This window comes from Hemitrygon akajei, chromosome 5 (genome assembly GCF_048418815.1).
Source record: "Hemitrygon akajei chromosome 5, sHemAka1.3, whole genome shotgun sequence".
Taxonomy (NCBI): Eukaryota; Metazoa; Chordata; class Chondrichthyes; order Myliobatiformes; family Dasyatidae; genus Hemitrygon; species Hemitrygon akajei.
This window is the reverse complement of record NC_133128.1, coordinates 88974519-88989215: the sequence shown is the minus strand read 5'-3', so window position 1 is coordinate 88989215 and position 14697 is coordinate 88974519.

The following is a 14697-nucleotide window of genomic DNA, read 5'->3' as shown; positions in this document are numbered from 1 at the left end:
ATTTTCATAAAAGCGAAAATCCTCTTTGTAATGCGAAAACAGGTTACTAATGTAGGTCTTTTGTAAAAGCGAAGTGGTGTAAAGCGAACATTCGTAAAGCGGGGGACACCTGTATGCTGGGAAAGCACTAGATCCTTTCTCACTTATTCAGTTTGTCTGCCATTTCCTTGTCCTCCATTACTCCTCCCCAGCATCATTTTCAAACAATCCATATCCACACTCGCTTCTCTTTTACTCTTTGCCAATTTAAAAAAATACACTATTCTCTTGTTGGCTAGCTTATCTTCATATTTCAACTTTTCCTTCCCTATGGCTTTCTTAGTTGCCTTCTGTTGGTCTTTTAAAGCTTCCCAGTCCTCTAACTTCCCACTAATTTTTGCTCTGCTGTATGCCCTCTCTTTGGCTTTTACTCCCAGCCCATTTTATTTAGGAAATTGGACTAGACACAAAGCTGTACTTCATTCTGGCATGCTGGACTAGTTGCCAGCTGTAGATAACTCAGCACTGCCATCCTAAAGCACCCGAGCAACATGGGCAATCATTAAAAGATCCAGCTTGTTCTGCGCTCAGCTCCATGTGACGAGCACTGTTCTCCCCTCACACACACCCCGGTCAACCTACATTACTTCACCCTAAGTTACCGCCTCAAGTCTAAGGCAGCTGGCCTCATTTTGAAACCTTTCCACGATCACACGCCATCATTTACTCATGGAAGAGGTAGTTCTTTAAGTGTCTGAATCACTGGCTGTTAAATCCAATTCTTTCAAAATTCTATTTTTTCTCTCTCTCGCTCTGTCTGTGGGTAGCTCTGAGTTGCAGAGTGTTCCAACTGTTCCAGGTGGGCCTTAATGTGAATGCAAATTAAGCTAATGAATGAGATGTGCATATGGTTATGTGTTACCCATTAGTAAAGGTGGAATAGGAAACAGTGTGGGAAATGATTATCTAGGCCACTGACTTTAACCAGAACAAAACCGCAATGCAGAGCTTAATGCTGGAAGTGCAAGCAAAATAAATCTCAAAAGCAATCAAATTCAAAAGACATTTGAATGGGTACATTTAGAAGGCAATTTTATAAATATTTGGATAGGATGTGTTGAGAGGGATACGTGCCAAACAAAGGCAAATTGGACTTGCTTGGTGGGCACCCTGTTTGATATGGATGAGTTAGGCTGCAGGGCCTGTTTGCATGTGGTTTTACTCTATGACTCTAATTTACTTTGTTGCACATACTATGAATCAGGGAGGATGATTCTGCTCTTGCTGGGGTTGCAAAGTCCCCAGCTGTTTCCTTGTGTTTGTGTAGTAATGGCAGTCCCACAGTATTCACAGGATTGGGGGGGGGTTGGTTTCAGGAGGGAGACCTGAGGCACTCTGTGGTCGAAATTTACCGACCCCAGAGGTAAAGTTGGTCAAACCTATGAGTCCTGGGGTTGAAGTCTGGAAGTGAAACCTGTGACCAGTGAGTCCTGGCATTGTTCCTCAAAGATTGGTGAAGTTCAGAGAGCAAAGCTGTAGGTCAAAGTTCGAAGTTCAGCTAGTTCTGAGGTAGAAAGCCATAAAGGTCGAAGACCGAAGTCGGCAAGTCCAAAGATAGAGGCCTGAAGGTCGAGTCTGCAAGTTAAGGCCAAAGACTTGCAGAGGCCTGATATCTGCAGAGGTTGGAGGCCTTGATGCACCATCAATAACTCTCGGAGACGGGAGGTGAACGATAGGCTTTTATTAGCAGCAAAAGAGACCACGACATCTTGGAGTCTGAGGGAGGAGCAGTGCCTCCAATCGCCTTTATACAGGGGTCTGTGGGAGGAGCCACAGGAGCAGTCAGCAGAGGGGCGTGTCCAGACAGGTTTACATAGTTTACCACAGGCCTGATATCTGCAAATCTGAGAGTCTGGGGACTAGGGCTTGAGGTCCAGAGGTAGATGGTTCTGGGATTTGATGCCTGTGTGTATGAAGGGCTAGATGAGTGGAAAATGTGCTTGTTTTATCTGTTGTGTTCTATATTGTGTTGTCGTCTTGTTCCCACTCTTTTTGCGCTCTGTTTGCACTACCCATTTAATTTTTAATGTATATACATGTCTTACTATAACTTACCGTATATTTTTGTATTGCTGTTATAAAGCAACAAATTTCACTCCATAGTCCACGATAATAAATATGACTCTGATTCTGTTGTTCTGTTGGACATTGTGTGCATGTTATGTTGGTGCCAGAATGTTTGGCCACACTTGTGAGGTGTCCTGAGCACATCCTTGGGTGTGCTGTTTAGTAACTAACACAAATAGCACAATTCACTGTATGTTTTGATATAATTCTGAATATGAATTTTAAGGAGAAAGTGTAGACTGTGTCTGCTTTGTGGAGAACCTGCACCCTATCTCAAATGACCATCTGAAGCTCCAGTTGCATGCTTCTTCAATTCCCATTCCCTTTCCCAACCCTCCTTAACTGCTGCAACAATGTTAACAAATTTTACAAAATGTGCAGGGAATATTAAACCCGATTCTCATCTTGGACTCCTTCTCTGCCAGGATGAGGCTGAACGCCTACCCGAAGAACAGTATCTCATATCATACCTGGGTTGTCTACAACCCAGTAGTATAAATATTACATTACATTCTCCAGTTTCAGGTAACACCCTCTCCTTTTCTCTCACCCAGATTCTCTCAACCCTCTTCTTTCCAAACTATTTCCATCAATACCCAATTCCTTTGCCCTCCCCAACCTTGTTCTATTTGCCTGTCACCTATAGATCAAACTAACTATCCTTTCTTCACTGTTCCAATCTGTCCAGCACCCCTTCTTCATCTGGTTCCATATCACTTCCTTACAAGACTCCAGACCCTGCAGTGTTCTGTTCTCTCCACTTCACCACCAGTCCCTCCCTCCCTCCCTGGCTTTATCTGTCCATCATACCCTGCCTCTCCCACCTCCTGCTGTTACAGCCATAGAGTCATAGAAAAGTACACCATGGAACAGGCCTTTCAGCCCATCTAGTCTGTGCTGAACCTGCTGCCATCAGCCTGCCGCTGAACCACAGGCTTCCATACTCCTACCATCTATGTCCTTATCCAAACTTCTCTCAAACATTTCGAGATTGGACAGAAGGATCTTGTCCTGAAAGTCACTGTTTATTCGTCTCCATAGATGCTGCATTGACCTGCTGGGTTCCAGCTGAATTTGTGTGTGTTTATCTGGATTTCCAGCATCGACAGGGTCTCTTGTGGTGACCCCACTAACTTTTTCTTGTGGTGACCCCACTAACTTTTTTTACCCCTTACCATAAACCCATGCTCTCAAACTTCTATTACACCTAGTAGAGGGAAAAGGTTTCCCCACTAACTTGTCTGCCCTATCAACGGCCATCATTATTCTGTGCACCTCAGCCTCCTCCACTCCAAGGAAAGCAAGCCTAGCCTATCTTGTCTCATAACTGAAACACTATATGCCAGACGGCATCCGAATGAATCTCCCTGCACCCTCCGTACGGATGATTTTGAAATCAAGGCTTCACAAGCTCTCCCATCCTTGATGAGTTCTGCAATTTCCTCTACTTGTGCTCCTTTGTATTGTTTTATTCGAACCACTCCTTTCTTGCACTTTATCTCCTTTATCAATAACCACGGCTCAGTGACATCATTGTTCTTGTAATCAGTGCTGATCTGCACCATTGTCCGTGTGATATCTGCACGCTCTCGCCGTGACTATGTGGGTTTCTCTGGAGTGCTCCAGTTTTCTCCTACATCCCAAAAACATGCTGGTTTGTGGATTAACTGGCTGCTGTGAATTGCCCCAAATGTGTAGATGAGTGACAGGAGGATTGGGGTGACTTGATGGGCTTGTGTGAGAAGAGGTAGGGAATGGGTCTGACTGGTATGCACCGAGCCTTAGCGTAGACTCGATGAACTCTGTTATCAAGAAATATGAGAGCTTCATGTACCAAAAATTCTTAAAATTTCACAGAATTTCCAGATGGAGCTTGAAAGATTGGTGGTCAAGGCACCATGTATGCAGGATTACCAGCTGGCCAATAACTGAGTAAGTGACATGTTGAATAGGCACATTTCAAACTTCATTCCAGTCTGAGCTGGCCTACATGGAGCATTCTGGGAATAATCGAAGCACGTGTGCCTTATTCCGGTATATCCTTGGAGGATACTGGTGTGAAAATGAGCAAAAATGCAATCTGACTTGCGCTACATTCTGTGGTTAGGTTTCTGCTCCATCAATTCCGATGGAGGAAGGTCCCAGATACCATGTGAAGAGTAGAATAAATGGACCCCCGCGGTGAATGGCTGCCATTCTGCCATTGTTTCTGCTGGTGAAATTTTCATTAAATCTTCTGTCTGAACTGAGATACTGGATCATCTGTTAAAGCATACATTTAGCTAAAGCAAAGCAAGGAATTCATGCATGAAGCTGTCAGCAAGGCTAATCCAATACAGTATTTCAGTAATGGTCCATACCAAGTTCAAGCAACATTCTGACCTGCTATAACATGCCCTGAAGATGGTGTGTGATTAATACCATAGACAGGAGCTTCATGAATGGCACTGGATAATCTCACACACTGACTGGTCAAGTCTCCCTTCAGTTTCTGCTGTGGGTCAGTTTTGCAGGCATTTCATTGGACGTCATGTGTGACCATGACCTCTGCAGACTCATAGTGAACATTTGGCTCAGGACACTTGGGTATTGTTTTGTTTCCTTAGTTTCATCAGGTGTCAACATGACTTAAGATCACCAGTAGATTTGATGTTTAGAGAATTCCACATGATGTGAAAGCTCCAATGCTTTCATTATTAAATACTGCATTACATCTTTCTAGAATTTCATTACCTCATAGACCTCACTATATCCATATGGACCTCAGTGTATCCATATGGACCTCAGTGTATCCATATGGACCTCACTATGTCCATATGGACCTCAGTGTATCCATATGGACCTCAGTGTATCCATATGGACCTCAGTGTATCCATATGGACCTCACTATGTCCATATGGACCTCAGTGTATCCATATGGACCTCAGTGTATCCATATGGACCTCAGTGTATCCATATGGACCTCACTATGTCCATATGGACCTCATTATATCGATATGGAACTCATTATATCTGTGCAGACTTCATTACGTTCAGATATTGCATTGTAACCATGTGCCTATATTTTGTAGACTGGGGAAAAGTACACACTCAGGACAACAAATACTTTTTCGGGTTTTAATTCCATTATCTGTTTTAGATGTTTAAGTGCCGTAAGAGGGTCCTAAAACAAAATGAATGACTTTACAATCAGTTCCTGCCATTACAACCTCTGCTTAACCTTCGATCCACACACTTGTGTATTGATGGATTCCGTATGCAGTATGAAAATACAAAGAACATTGCACAAAACTAATGCAGTACTAATACGGTAGTGGCAGTTCTGAAGGGACACAATACAAACAACATTAGAATCCCCCCAACCCTGGACCTTACACATAGCAGTGAAAAATGTAAGCGCCTACACCTCATCTAAGACGTCTACTACCACATGTGCTTAACTTCCAAACAGAGACTAAACATTCACGTCACGCTGTTACACTCACAGTCAGTCATGATACAATAAAGTTAGACAAAAGGTACACTTTGGCACAACTTTTACAAGATTTTGCCTGGTAGTTAAATTGCAGGAAGACTGACCTACTTGGCTGGTGAGGAACTTAGCACAAGTCATGCTATCCAGCGTTGATGCCTTCACTCATGAAAATCTAAAGCATCCACATGTAAAACATGGCAGATTACCGATACTCTCGATTTGCCAACAATCATAAACAAATTCAGATGGATATCATCAATTGATACTCACTTTTCCTCACCATGCCCCGTATTTCTGGAAGGAACTTAATCCCAAAGCTCCACCAGCTTCCTCTGCAGGAAACAAAATGGTCTCCCCACCATCCCGCGCGTGCATAATGATGTCACCATCTCCACTTAAAGGCACAGACAACTATTCTAGCATTACCCAGATGGATGCCCAAGTACACTTTTTAATGATAATGAATAGCATTCAATGGTCACCCGGTTACATATATAAACTCTGCTGTTTCCATATATACATCATTATGCTCATATAGACCTCATTATATTCATATAGATCATTGTTCAAATATAGCATTATAATTTTCATCTTGCTGTATGTCACCAGGCTGAGAATTAGTCAAATCTACAAGGTGTGGTGTGGAGAGAGAGAGAGAGAGAGGGTCACAGTTTCCATGCAGAACAGTAAATGGGAGGGAATGGCGAGGGAGGGGTGGAGTGGTGTTTGGGAGAGCAGTGTTCAGGAAGGAGCATGAATCCCGGGCTTTGAGGAGGCTGGGTAAGTAAACAGCAATGGGAAAGGAAGAGGAATGACAGCCATTTGCAATAGGTCTGAGGGTGATTAGAGAGATATCACTTCATACAGCAGACAGGCCCTTCAGCCCATCCATTCCATGCCATACTATTATTCTGTCTAGTCCCAGTAACCTGGACCTGGACCAGAGTACTCCATACCCCTCAATTCCATGTACTTGTCCAAACTTCTCTTAACTGTTGCAATCTTCCGCTCTCGCTGGCAATTCATTTCATACCACACCACTCTCTGTTCCTCCTCATGTTCCTCTTAAGTACGTCACCTTTCACTCTTAACCTATGATCTTTAATTCTAGTCTCACCCATCCTCACTGGAAAAAGCCTGCTTACGTTTACCTTATCTATACCCCTCATAACTTTGTAAACCTCTTTCACATCTCCCCTCATTCTCCTAGGCTCCATGGAAGAAAAGCCCTAACCTGTTCAACCTTCCCCTCAGGTCCTCAGGTCCTGGCAGCATCCCTGTAATTTTCTGCTGTACTCTTTCAATCCTATTGATACATTTCCTGTAGGTAGGGACCAGGACACACTGAGAGGGTCAAAGTATCAGGTGAAGGACTGGGTAGATGTGAACTCCACTCACCACTAGTGATATGAAGGGGCCCAGAGTCAACGTCTTGGCCCCTGGAGTCCGTGGACTCCATCCAAAGTGCAGTTCAATTCAGGGACCTCTGCAGCTTCCTAGAGTAGCGTCTGCCTGTGGTCACCCACTTAACAATAATTCAAATAACGTTGCCACATAATACAGGCATCAAGCAGCATCCAAGAGCTAGCCTGAGGTAGAAACTTAGAAAACCTATGGCACAATACAGGCCCTTCGGCCCACAAAGCTGTGCCAAACATGTCCTTTGCCACTTATCTGCCTCTAGTCGCAGAATATAAAACATATAGCAGAGGACAGTACAGGAAAGGAACAGGCCCTTCAGCTCCCAGTGTCTGTGCTGAGCACAGTGCCAAATTAAACTATATATCTTCTGTCTGAATATAATTCATATCCCTCCATCCTCTGCAAATTGACATGTCTATCTAACAATCTTTTAAACACCATAATTGTGTCTACTTCCACCATTACGGCTGGCTGACCATTCCAGACAGCTATCATCGTCTGTGTAAAAAGACTTTCTACTCACCTCTCTTTTAAACTTTCCCCCTCTCACCTTAAATGTCTCTCTCTCTCAGGGAAAAGAATTCTGGCTGTCTACCTCATCCACGCATCTCATAATTTTATGAACTTCTCTCAGTCTCCCCTCAGCCTCCAACGCTTCACAGAAAATAACCCAATTTTTTCCAATCTCAGAAGCTGGACAAACTTGGCTAGTAAGAGTCAACAGGAGTGAGTTCAGGGATTTGCCGAAGTTGCTGACTTCTCTCGTGTGTAGATGTCACACACAGATCGGATTTCCAGACCACCATCAGTGTGGCGAGCTTACATCACAGCCCCACTATCACAGTGAAGCTAATTTGTCTACGATGCCCTGCTTGTTACTACTGCTTTGCATCTAATTTTCAATCATCTACCCAATGCTCTGTTGCAAACCCGAGCGCAGGACACCAGCACGGAGGTTGCGTTAGGATGCAGATGCGGGCGTGAGCGTTGAACGGCAAACAGGAGAGAGTGCAGCAAGGCAGGAGACAGGCAGAACTGATCTTGACACGGAGCGTAGAAAGGGAAGTGGCAAAACAAACTTTTCTTAGCACAGAGAGACGGAGTTTCACAGGTAAACCTCGGAACTGGAGCTGAACTTAGAAAACTGATCTTGACTCGGAGAGACTGAGTTTCACAGGGAAATCTCGGTACTGAAGCAAAACTTAGAACACACAATCCTAAGCGGCCGGGAAACGTTAATTACCACGCTGGCAAAACCAACAATCTGGCAACTAGTGGGTGCAAAGCCAGGGTTCTTATGCTGCAGGTCTTGATGAAAACCGGGGGTGCTGTCATCAAAGGGAATTAGGAGAAAATGGGGAATTAATGGCTGGAACCATGACATGTTCAGTGTTCACCCCTAGAAATGGTGCTAAAATAAAACAGAAATATCTGTGGGTCAGATGGCCTCATGAAGAGAGAAGTACAAGAGCTAATGTTTCAGATGAAGGTTCTTTCATTAGAAATAGAAAAAAACCCAGAAGTAAATAGGTGTTATGGTCCTGTCCAGAGACCACATTCTGGGTTTTGATCCGGTCCACGGACTCCAGACTCCAAGTTTTGCAGCCGTCCCTCCTGTCCACCCTTAAGCCAAATAGGATCATCTTGACTTAAGAAGGTGTACCTGTTGCCTATCATCTGGCAGGTGAATATAAGGGACTCTGGGACCAAGCCTAGTTGGGGGGTCGTCCTGCTCTGAATTTGTTTTGTCCTGTTTGCTGGTGGTCTTGTATGAGCTGGTTTGCCATGTTCCGAGGTTTTGGCCGATCGGTTCTGTTTGTTCCAGTCGTCCTGGCTTGGAGGGCCCATGGCTTCATCCTCAAGTCCTGTGAGTCAGCCTTGGAGTTACCCCGGACCCAGTTCCCTTCCGATCCCTTGCCTCCATTGGGCAGCAGGCCAGACTGCCGTTGCCCGGCAGGGGGACTCTGACCCCTTCCTACCCCTCACCTCTGATGGGTTGTGCCTGCTACCTGCCCAGGTGTCCTGAGTCTCCCCATCTGGTTCTATCCTTTAGTTGTTCCTGTCCTGCCCCTAATGCTTCAGTGCCTGCGTCCTGCACTTGGGTCCAGCCTCCTGTCCCCATGTGACAATAGGTTTGAATATGCAGAGAAAGTGGACCAAAGGAGGGAACAGGGGAACAAATATGTCAAGGTGGATGGAGAGGCAGCAAAGTGGAAGAGAGAGGCAGTGGTAATTGTCGATAAGTTAGAGATAACCCTGGAAGAGCGTAAATGTGAGCAGTAGGATTATTGTCCGAAATTTTCAGAATTGTCTGAAAATTCTGGAAATTTCAAAGGATTTCAAATGATTATTAAGGGACTGGATGTTGAGTCTGAAAGACTGCACAGGTCTTTGACAGGTCTTTGAATAGACAGCGGCACAGACACAGTAGAAGCATTCCCTTGCAGGTCTGGAGCAGAGCTTGAAAAAGCCAGTCTCCATCAAAGAGGGGTACTGTCTAGTGGAGTGGTTATTGTTGGAGTGGTCTGAATCAGAGTTGTAAGGCTTCTGCAAGAACAGGTGGAAGCAAAGTAAGTAGTTAAATTTAGTTCTTATTTAACTTTTGAAAGAATAAGGGGTATGTATGCAGGGCCAGTGTTCTGTTCTGGGCGTCAGATGTGGGATTTCCAGGAGACCTCCAGCCTCCCCAATGGCCACGTCTGCACCAGGTGCATCGAGATGCAGCTCCTTAGAGACCGTGTTAGAGAACTGGAGCTGCAGCTCGATGACCTTCGGCTTGTTAGGGAGTGTGAAGAGATGACAGACAGGAGCTACGGGGAGGTAGCAAGAGGCAGTGACTGTCAGGAGAGTGAAGGAAGAAGATCAGATAGTGGAGAGCACCCCTTGGCCACCCCCCTCACCAATAGGTACTCCATTTTAAGCACTGTTTGGGGGGACAACCTACATGGGAAAAGCAACAGCGACCATGCCTCTGGCACTGAGTCTGGCCCTGTGGCTCAGAAGGGTAGGGAAAGGAAGAGGATGGCAACAGTAATTAGGAACTCTATAGTTAGGGAAACAGATAGATGATTCTACAGACATGAAAAAGAAATATGGATAGTAGTTTGCCTCCCAGGTGCCAGGGTCCGGGATGTTTCTGAACACATCCACAATATCCTGAAAAGGGAGGGTGAGCAGCCAGAAGTCATGGTGCACGTTAGTACAAATGACGTGTAGAGAAAGGGAGGAGGTACTGAAAAGAGAATACAGGCAGTTAGGAAGAAAGCTGAGAAGCAGGACCTTGAGATTGCTGCCTGTGCCACACGACAGTGAGGATAGGGATAGAATGAGGTGGCAGATAAATGTGAGGCTGAAGAACTGGAGCGAGGGTGGGGACAGGGATTCTGATTTCTGAATAATTGGGACCTCTTCTGGGGCAGGTGCAACCTGTACAAAAGGAATGGGTTGCACTTGAATCTGAGGAGGACCAATATTCTTGTGGGCAGGGTTGCAGGAGCTGTTGGGAGTGGTTTAAACTAAGGTGGCAGGGGGATGGGAACCAGTATGATAGAGCTGAGGATGAGCCAACAGGTTTACAAGTAGATGATGGGTGTAACATGAGTGTAAGGAAGGACAAGCCAATGATTGAGTACAAATGCAGACAGAGCAAAGAGTTAAGCTGGACCACAGAGGCAAAATTCAAAAGGGTGAAGAATGCAGGACTGAAGATGCTGTATTTAAATGTGGATAGCATTTGGAATAAGGTGGAGTGTTAAGAAGTTGCAAAGGATAAAAAAAACATTATGGGAATCAAAAATAGGCCTTGAAATAGGAGCCAAGATGAGGGTTGAGATTGCAAAGGGAGCTGGAAAGGGCATGTAATAAGGGTAATGTCACAATTGTAATGGGGGACTTCAATATGCAAGGGGAATTGGGAAAATCAGGGTGGTGTCGGATTGCCAGAGAAGGAACTTGTTGAATGCTTATGAGATGGTTTTTTGAGCAGCTTGTGCTTGAGCCTACTCGGGGCAAGATCATCTTAGACTGGGTGTTGCATAATCACCCAGATCTTATTCAGGAGCTGAATGTAAAGGAACCCTGAGAAAGCAGTGATCATAATATGATTGAATTCATTCTGCAATTTGAGAGCGAGCAGCACAAGTCAGATGTATCTGTATCGCAATGGAATAAAGGGAATTCCAGAGGCCAAGGAAAGGGCATGTAAGGTACCAAAAGTGAGTGAGACGTTGGGTGATTGAGAAGTTTTTAAAATACAATAAAAGGCAACTAAAAAGCTACTAGAAGGGATAAGATGAAATATGAGGGCAAACTAGCCAATAATATAAAGCAGGATACTAAAAGTTATATAAAGAGTAAAAGGGAGGTGTGATTTGATATTGGACCACTGGAAAATGATGCTGCTGAGGTAGTAATGGGGGACAATGAAATGGCAGATGAACTTAATAAGTCCTTGCATCAGTCTTCACTGTGGAAGACAATAGCACTGTGCCAAAGGTCTGTGAGTGTCAGGGAGCAGGAGTGAGTGCCATTACTATTACAAAGGAAAATGTGCAAGGCAAACTCAAAGATCTTAAGATGGATAAATCACCTGAGCCAGATGGACCTCCACCCAGAGTTCAGAAAGAGGTTGCTGAAGAGATAACGGATGCATTAGTAATGATCTTTCAAGAATCACTTGATTCTGGCATGGTTCCGTGGAATAGAAAATTGTAAATGTCACTCCACTCTTTAAGAAGGGAGGAAGGCAAGTGAAAGGAAACTATAGGCCAGTTAGCCTAACCTCAGTGGCTGGGAAATTGTCGGAGTCTATAATTAAGGATGAGGTTTTGGGGTACTTGGAGACTAATGATAAAGTAAGTCAAAGTCAGCATGGTTTCTGTGAAGGGAAATCTTGCCTGACAAATCTGTTAGGATTCTTTGAGGAAATAACAAGCAGGGTGGACAAAGGAGAGGCAGTGGATGTCATTTACTTGGATTTTTAGAAGTCACCAGATAGGGTTGTTTAACAATATAAAATCCTATGGCGTTACTGGAAAGATACTGGCAAGGCTAGAGGAATGGCTGACAGGCAGGAGGCTGTGAGTGGGAACCTCTTCTGGTTGGCTGCCAGTGACTAGTAGTGTTCCTCAGGGGTCAGTATTGGGTCAGCTACTTTTCATATGCTTGTCAATGATTTAGATAATGGAACTGATGGTTTTGTAGCAAAGTTTGTGGATTAAGTGAAGATAGGTGGAGGGGTAGGTGGTGCTGAGGAAGCAATGCAATTGCAGCAGGTCTTAGACAAATTGGAAGAATGGGCAAAAAAGTGGTAAATGGTATACAGTGTAGGGAAATGTATGATAATGCATTTTGGCAAAAGGAACAATAGTACAGGCTATTGTCTAAATAGGGAGAAAATTCAAACATCAGAGGTGCAAAGGGACTTAGGCGTCCTCAAGCAAGACTCCCAGAAGGTTAATTTACAGGTTGAGCCTGTAGTAAAGAAGGCAAATGCAATGTTGTCATTTATTTCAAGGAGAATAGAATATAAAACTAAGGAGATAATGCTGAAGCTTTATAAGACAATAATCAGGCCACACTTGGAGTATTGTTAACAGTTTTGGGCCCCATATCGCAGAAAGGATGTGTTGTCATTGGAGAGAGTCCAGAGGATGTTCACGAGGATGATTCCGGGAATGAAGGGGTTAACATATGAGGAGCGTTTGGCAGCTTTGGGCCTGTACTCAGTGGCATTTAGAAGAATGCTTGAGGGGAATCTCATTGAAACCTGAATGTTGAAAGGACTAGAGAGGGTGGATGTGGAGAGGATGTTTCCTATGGTAAGGGTATCCAAAACTAGAGGGCACAGCCTCAAAATTGAGGGGTGATCCTTTAGAACAGAGGTAAGGAGGACATCGTTTAATCCAGAGAGTAGTGAATCTGTGGAATGCTTTGCCACAGACTGCAGTGGAGGCCAAGTCTGGGGGTATACTTAAAGGGAAAGTTGAGTTGCTGATTGGCCAGGACATCAAAGGCTATGGTGAGAAGGCAGGTGTATGGGGTTGAGGGGAGTCTATGACCAGCAATGAGGGAGTTGTGGAGCAGTCTCGATGTGATAAGTGGCCTAACTCTGCTCCCATGCCTTATGGTTTTATGGTCCCTGAACGCATAAATGAGCATTTGGGAGATAAGCGGGGTGGATTTACCAGCACCTGCGAGGCCATAGCCATCTGACAGGCAGGGCCGGGACATTTCTGCATGTCTTGTCTCCTCAGCCCTCACCTCCCCTTGAGCCACAGTAATCGGGGAGTGGGTTGAGTTGAGCAGAGAGGAGTATTGAGCAAACTCACTGAGTCAGTAAGGCTGGCTGCTGGCTGCTCTCCTCACGACTGCTCAGTGCCCAACCACAGCCGTCTCTGTGACCCTTTGTTCATTTCCGAATTACCAACAGTTCTCAGGAATGGTACCTTGCAACAACCTGGGGATGTCCTGTTATGTTACTGGTTGGAGGGAAAGGTACAGCTCTTTGAGTTTACGTTGATCACTATTGGCAGAGAGCAGCAGGCTAAAGGCAGAGTGGGACCAGGATGGAGACGTAAAAAGATAATTGATTGGACGCTGGGAATTACCCATGGACTGTAGTCTGAACAGAAGAGCATTTAGTTTCTGCAGTGTGGAGCACTGGATCGAGTTCTCTGGACTGGAATCACTGCTTCACCAGGAATGAGTGTTTGAGGCTCTTAGAACATAGAATACAGAACAGAACAGTAGAGGAACAAGCCCTTCAGCCCAACGTGTGCTGAGCTAAATGATCCGATGACACTTAATGTATTCTGGCAGCATGTGGTCCACATCCCTCTTTTCTCTCTCTAGTCATAGAGACTCTACCACTCCTGGCAGTGCATTCCTCGTACCCAGCGTTACCTGTGTAAACTACTTGCCCTGAACATTTACCCCTTCTCACAACTTAAATGCATGCCCATTGGTATCACAATTCATCCTTCAGGAAAAGATTCTGACTGTCAACTCCATCTTTGTCCCTTATAATTTTATGAAATTTTATACCCTCCACTCAGCTTCGCCACTTCAGAGAAAACAACTCAAGTTCATCTCATGAAGAGGGTGGAGCTTGGTGATGATGGCACTGAACAGCGAATCCTTTGCATGCATCTTCGGAAACAGCTCTATTTCTATCTTTGATATCTCTTTTTTTCCTTTTCAAGGTTCTTTTGAAGACCCTGACCTGGAGTTACACTCTGACTTTGGTTCTTTGTGGGAATGGGACCCATTCTCAGGGCCTCACGACCGGCCACTTTTTGACATGCCAAGGACGTGGCCTAGAAGACTAGCGTGCCTTCAGGGTGCCAGATTTTCGTGGGTCTGGAGGCGGGCGGATTCAAGGCTGGTGCTGCTGCAGGCGACTGGTACGTCGCGGGAGAACAAGGAAGGTCGGAAGCAGCGGGCTTGCGGTTGGCCATGTGCCCAGAGACACAGAGTTTGGAAAAAGTGACACAACAGACTTTTAACACCATAAGTCAGCGAGCTGTTTTGTTATGTCTCCCCTCTCACTGTGAAACAGATAGATAGATAGATAGATAGATAGATACTTTATTCATCCCCATGGGGAAATTCAACATTTTTTCCAATGTCCCATACACTTGTTGTAGCAAAAACTCATTACATACAATACTTAACTCAGTAATAATATGATATGC